General features: G+C 31.5%; 1 protein-coding gene and 1 non-coding gene across 2 annotated transcripts in view; both read left to right on the top strand.

Moving 5' to 3' along the window:
• The first annotated feature begins 751 nt into the window (after positions 1-751).
• Trnaa-agc (transfer RNA alanine (anticodon AGC)) lies at positions 752-824 on the top strand. Its single transcript has one exon. It is a non-coding gene; the product is annotated as a tRNA-Ala (tRNA).
• A 4,372-nt stretch (positions 825-5,196) lies between these two features.
• The window catches only part of LOC130899958 (tribbles homolog 2), an 89,480-nt gene continuing 87,601 nt past the window's right edge, over positions 5,197-7,075 (top strand). The window contains exon 1 of the mRNA XM_057810178.1: positions 5,197-5,427. The gene's annotated coding sequence lies outside the window, so the exon portion shown is untranslated. The remainder of the gene's footprint in view (positions 5,428-7,075) is intronic.

Raw genomic sequence — 7,075 nt, 5'->3', positions numbered from 1 at the left:
TATTTGACGAGCGAAGTAGTAATGCATCTAGGTTTCATCTACAGCAAAAAATCTGATTCATTTTGTTTAAACCCCTAACATGTTCATTCTATTGAACTTCAGAGGCAAACGCGGAACCCAAAGTACGGGTCTCCAGTCAATATATGTCTCTAACCTTATCCTGATGATCCTCCAGTACGGTTTGGTAAATTTTTACGATAATGTTGCTGGTTATCACAGTTTTTGCTCGATCAGACGCTCGTACTTAATCAAGCTGATATGGCCGCGTTTGAATTCAACTGCTCAAAATTTCCCAGTCGTAAATGATAATCCAGAATATCCTTTCAAAGTGTCTAATTCCTTTTTAATATGTGTAGGTGTAATGACTTTCAAAACAGGTATTTAATGAAAGCAAGATCTGCAATTTTTTCCATTTTCAGAAACTAAGCGTCCAAAATGGCTGAAATTTTAGATAGGTTTTCTTAATACATGCCTAAATTTATTATTCAACTCATACTGATACGTGCTGACGTCTTGAGGTTGAGGTGGGAAACTTTTCAGACATCCCTTGTATATGCACATGAAGTAACTTACGTATAGCTAAAGCTAAAATTGTTGGAATACGAGATAAAAAAGTTAAAGTGTATAATTATAATTCGTTCTAAAAGTGCGTCCACCATTTCGTTCAATTCAAGTTTTGGAATGAATTTATAAAATGAAAGTAGATCGATTTAATCCATGTTTTTTTATTTATATCGCATTGTTTGTAACCGGGGGCGTAGCTCAGATGGTAGAGCGCTCGCTTAGCATGCGAGAGGTACCGGGATCGATGCCCGGCGCCTCCATCTTTTTTTTAGTTTGAAACGAGATATTTCGTAAAATCATCTTGAGGAATTAATGTTTCTATAGGTGTAAACTACAAAACTACGACCATTTTGAAGATATGGTATTTAGTCTATGTCTTAGCGTTTTATTTGATAAGTTGAGGTTACCCAACTTACAACATGGATTCATAATGTTGTAAGTTCTGATTTCGCAACTTTAAACGCCTATAACTCAGAAACGAGGGGTCGTATAACTGTATTAGTCCCGAAACAACCTGTATATAAATGAATTCAATATATTTTGTTGTTTGAAAATCACAACTGAATCTAGGGAATATCTGAAGCTGCAAAAAATATATTTTTTGCGTAATATCATTTTCGTTTGTTATTACGGTGTTTTATTTCTTATTCTTCGGTGATCTCTTCTTCCATATCTATTTGTAACTTTTTATTTCATCTGTCTCAATCCCGTTTATTAGTTTTCTTCTTTGTATAACTTGTTGTTTCACAGAAAGATATCGACTATTTTTCCACAATCACTAATTTGTCTTACCTCAATATTCTTTTCAATTTCTTTCCCGTTTGGTCATATTTTGAAACAATAATACTTTTCTCTCTTTCGTGCAGGTAGACTCATAAAATTATAAACATTTAACATAAAATTTCTCCTTATTAAGAAATATTTAACGTTTGTTGTCGATTCGACATCATTTTTCTAAATAAGATATTGTGTGTACCAAACATATTTCATAAAACAAATTTGTTGTTAATGTGGATATAAGTATTTTACTATAAAATAATTAATAGCACATTACTAATTTAAGTAAATAACCTTAACGTTTCTTGTATTTTGATACTAATTGTCTTTTAATAGTTGTAACTACACTATCGGTCAAAAATTTCTGCCCGCTCCATAATCCATTGTTCACTTCTTGAAAATTCAGACTTGTAAGCTTTAAAATTGGTTGAATCATAGGGGGAAACTCGCCAATTTAAAAATACCTCGACGTACCGAAAAAATACGCATCCACCAGGAGCTTTAGCGATAGAAAACGTTCAGGGGCGCCCTCGAGAAACTACAAGCTTTGAAGATTCACGGACCCAGAGATAGCAATTCAGATCAATAAATCCAGAGATCTGCGTTCGAGGATTTCTACAGTGAAAAGGATATTGAGAGAAGCTGGCCTTTTGTGAAGATGGCAATGGAGAACCTCTTTTAAGACGTCAAAATGGAATTAAGAGGGTGCAGCGGGATAGAAAATTTGAAAATTGGAAGGAAGACTGTAAAACTGGAGACCTGGAAAAATTGAGGAGATGTTGGCTATTATAATTATTAAGGGAAAATATAATACGTTTTAGTCAGCTCTTCCAGTATGACGACGGTCCCTATCATTTCTCGAATTGGTTCAAAGAGTATTTGAAAGACTTGGAAAGGAAAAATTTACTGAAAGTATGGATTTGGCCATCAAGTCGCCTGACCTCAACCCGATAGAGTTGTTGGGGGACAAATGGGACAGGGAAATCAGAAAGCAGCACGAATAGAACCAAATAGACGTCGATTATTTGTCAAAATTGTTACAGAGAATGCCAAAATTGTGCAAAGATATTAAAATTGATATGTATCAAGCAAATTAAAGAGTGGGCAAAAACTTTTAACCGGTAGAGTAGCTGTATATAGCTTCAAAACAGAAGATAGTTAAGATAATCAGCTAAATAAGGGTTTAAATACTTTATGTGTGGCAAATATGGAGTTTTCCAAACCATAAGGAAGGAATGTGTAGACTATAGAGAAATAATTCACTGAAGTCTCAATTGCATTTTCTCGGAATTTATACAAAACTACTATATGCCTTCTAGTTTGTTTTCGGCCGAAGCCTTTCTTTCCTTGTATGATCCATTGAGGTATTGTATATCTTTCTCTTCTAAGAACGTGACCCAAGTATCCAACCTTTCGCACCTTGATCAAATTGAACAACTCTCTCTCAGTCCCCGCTCTTCTTAGTACATCCTCGTTCCTCACTCTACCTGTCCATGATATACGCAGCATTCTTCGAAGGGTCCACATTTCGAAGGCTTCTAGTTTATTGATGGACTAGATCTTTAATGTCCATGATTCCATGCGGTACAGTAAAAAAATTCAATGACTAGACTGTCGATATTCAGGTATCTGCTCTACTGTGAGCTCCTGTCTTATATTTGTGCTTTTGTAATAATTCTAGAGGATTGTAGAAACTTTTTAGTATTTATAGGGTTCATAAACGTCTAGGAATAGCCCATTGTGGAAATGACATCCGATTTTGGACAGCATTCGCCACTGGAGGACGCACGACCGAGACGAAATTGTGCAAACCAATTGTAAACAGTCTTTTCGGATGGTGCTTCATTACCGCAAGTTGTTGTTGAGTTGTTGACTAAGGCTTTTTTTAAATCATAAAAATTGATTCAAGGGGGATTTCTGCTTTCGAACAAACTTGTTTCTTTTAAACGTTCACTAATAACAATTTAAAATTCTACTCTCGTATATGCACTACCTAAAATATTCTTTACCAACAAGTATAAGTAGGTTTTCGTCAAATCTTTCCAATAATAAGAAAGGGAAGACGATTTTTCTAATAGCACTTTTTGGTGGAAAATGAATAAGACTATTAACTAAAATTATTCTGAAAATACTTATAGTCTAGAAAAAAAAAAAAAAAAGAAATTGAATCACAGTAAATTACGCACTTAGATTCTAAAATCGTTTATAGTTATTTTAGTATCTACTTCATGCTAGAACAATGTAATCAGCATCCTCGATATCCATTTGAATAACAAGAACGTGTTAATCCGGTCAATTTAGACGTTCGAAGTTACATAAATTCCCATCAAGCTCAAAATATGTAAAATTGTTTAAAATACAATTGAACTTAGAATTTGAATGTTTCCCATCATTTCCGTGTATGCGAAAAGTTTTATTCAAGGTCAGAGTAAAAAAAAAGAGTTTTTCGCAATTTTCAGCGAAGCCATTAGCTTTATCATAAAAATACCTTAGACAAAAATTGTAGATCATAAAATTATCTACAAAAAACGTTTGAATACTTTTTTCCCACAAGTCACTGTTTCTGAGATATAATGATTCAAAAGTAAACTTTTTTTACAACATTGAAATGAACCGAGAAGAAGAAATTTCTGTTCATTGGTGGGAGCTGTCATAAGTTCATCAAATAAATTATCAATTGACGAACATGTTGCTAAACTTCGAGGATGTTGTTCTGCAGCTTTGGTGTTTTTCGTGCAATCATTAAAGCCATTAAATACGACAGTAAATCTGAAACATTATATCTCAGAAACGGAGGCTCGTAGGAAAAGAAGTATTGGAACGTTTCTTGTAAACAATTTTATGATCTACAATTTTTGTCTAAGGTATTTTTATGATAAAACTTACCGTTTTGCTGATAATCAAGAAAAACTAATTTTTTTGACCTTTGACCTTGAATAAAATACACGGAAATGGTGGGGAACATTAAAATTTTATTTTCAATTGTATATTAAACAATTTTACTGATTTTCAGCTTGATGGGAATTTATGTAGCTTAACTCTTATTTTTTTGTCTAATTTGACCGGACTATGTCGGTGAGCTTCCACCAACGCAATCGTGTATGCCACCGTTCTGTTACCACTGCAGTTTACAGGAGTCGTCGAAAGTTCTTTTCATACGCCTTGTATAAGCAATTAATTCTTATTATATAAAAAACGGCAACTCTGTATAATTTTAAGCCTTTCTACTGTTTTTTTGCTTCAAATAAAAAATATATAGGATATGTCATGTGATTGTGACCAATATCAACTTCTCATTTCAAATGTATATTATTTATTTTTTGGGGACTTAAATTATAACTAAAATTTTCTGATGAATCTCAAAAATTATTAATATAGAGGGGGTTGCATTTAAAATAAGAAACTTCGTATTGGCTATTGTTACGTGTATATTATTTTTCAAAAAAATGTGCATCTAAAAATACAAATCAACGTGCCCAAGGATTTTCACCCAACACACCTTCATTTATTTATCTATTAACAAATTTATTGTTGTTTCGCAAACAACAACAACAGCAACAAGCAAATAACTTTATAACTACACTCTGTATAATTTTTATATTCCCCTTATGTATTTACATAATTTTTGTATAATCAAATACATCCACGAATTGTCTTGATTCATTAATCAATACGCAATTTCTTGTAATAAAAGGTAGTAGAAAGGGGATGAATTATGTGGGTGGCGTCCTACACCTAACCCTGGAACTGAAGGCACCTTAATTTTCAAAGCTCCAGAAAACTCAGGTAGAATCTGAAATATACCAAAATCACCGAAAATATTGTATAACAGCGCGTGCGCCGTCCCCACATTACGGTTACTATAGAAATGTACTTTAGATGTCATGACTGCTAAACAAAATATGGTTAGTGGCGTGATGGCGTTGTTATAGTGCGCACTGAATTTTGATGTGTGTACTTGATAATACATCGCGACGTGGGGAACTTTATTTTCGATTTGACATTTCAGTGGTTTTGTTGTTGTGAAATTTTGTTTCAAACGCGTTCCAAGGATTTGTATTTACCTTTTTGGAAGTACCAAGCAAGGTTAGTTATTTTTAAATTTTTTTTGTTCGTTATATTTCGCCAATGACATTGTTGTTTAATTCACTTTTTTGACCTTTATTGTACTGTATTGTATCGACGTTTCAAAATTTTGTAATACTAATAAAATTATTTGATTCATCTCGCCTTGCGAAAATTATAATTACATTTTACTGTTTCATTGTATTGGGTTATTATCAATTTCGTTATAAGATTATGACAGAATATTATTACATTCAAATATGCAATTTTATATTTTAATAACAATTTGACTCATACATTTCCTGTTTTTATTAGAAATAACATAATTTTATTCGAGGAAAAAATGTATTTTACATTTCTGGATATTTTTATATGTAGTAATACTTATTTCCGCTTCAACCACACTTTATATGACGTTTCTTTGAAAAATATTAGAGTATATGGGATTGGAAAATTTTCCAGAGATATAATCATTTCAAAGATTCATTATTAGTCATTTCTCTTTGTGTTTTTTTTATAGATCCATGATAAATTCAGTTTAGTAATCATTTCAATAAATTTGACAATGACAAAATGTTTTCTTATATATTTTACTCATATTTTGATAATAATAGTTGTTTTTGTGTGAATAATTATTATCGAGTGGCTAAGGTTTTGGTATGAATTATTTTTATACGTCAAGGTCGATTTATTTAGGCTGGTAAATATATATTGATATTATAATTAACCACATTTACCATTATTGCGAAATATTATTCAAAATTTGTTTATTGGGACAATTAGATAAATCTTTTTATATCTATTCAAAATTTGTACAGGTCCCTACTTGAAATCCGATGAAATTACAATCATTTATAAAATATGTTAATTTCGCTGACTACTTGGACATGTATTTTCCCACGTATGTTTGTATTTATTCAAGGAAATAACCCATGACGTTCATTATTAGATAATATATTTTAGTGATAAAAGAAATATATATTATTAGAGCGAAAAATGTATTAATACACAAAAAATTGAAAGGAAAAATATCTGTATATATTCCCTTGTTTATTTAATGATTTTTCCACGTAAAAAACATGACATCAACTAACGATACAATCATCATAGCGAAAGTCAACCTCTCCAGAGTAATTTTTTTGTTAAATAGTCCTCGTACATAGATGATAAACAAGGGTGGAAATGATTACAAGATGGAAATGTCATCTTAAGAAAATTTTGATCACAGACATGAATAATTCAAAAAGAAAGAAAATACTCGGAACACCAAGTCATTGATATGAAAAAATTATCAGAAAAATTGTCAATATTGAAGAATATTTAGAAAGATATCAAAAGGTCTAAGAAATACAAAATTTTAATTTTTTTTCCAATGAATTTAAGTTTCCTTGTGACGGTGACAACGAAATGAAGCAGATTAATATTTTTTATAGAGATTGCGTATTGTATAAAATGCAGTTACCACTTAATAACATAATTCAATCGCATACGAGGTATTTTGAAAAATAATATCAAAATTTGGGAGTACAAAATATATGTTATAAAAAAAATTTGAATTAGTGAAGAAGTTATCAAAATTACTTCATTGTATGTTAATAGCGTAAATATTTGATCCAGTATCGTTAATGACAATACGCCAAAACGGTTCATTGTATATACAAGAAGAGAC

Source organism: Diorhabda carinulata, chromosome 12, assembly GCF_026250575.1.
Source record: "Diorhabda carinulata isolate Delta chromosome 12, icDioCari1.1, whole genome shotgun sequence".
NCBI classification, from domain to species: domain Eukaryota; kingdom Metazoa; phylum Arthropoda; class Insecta; order Coleoptera; family Chrysomelidae; genus Diorhabda; species Diorhabda carinulata.
Note: the sequence above shows the minus strand (reverse complement) of the source record. Positions and strands in the feature narration are given on the sequence as shown.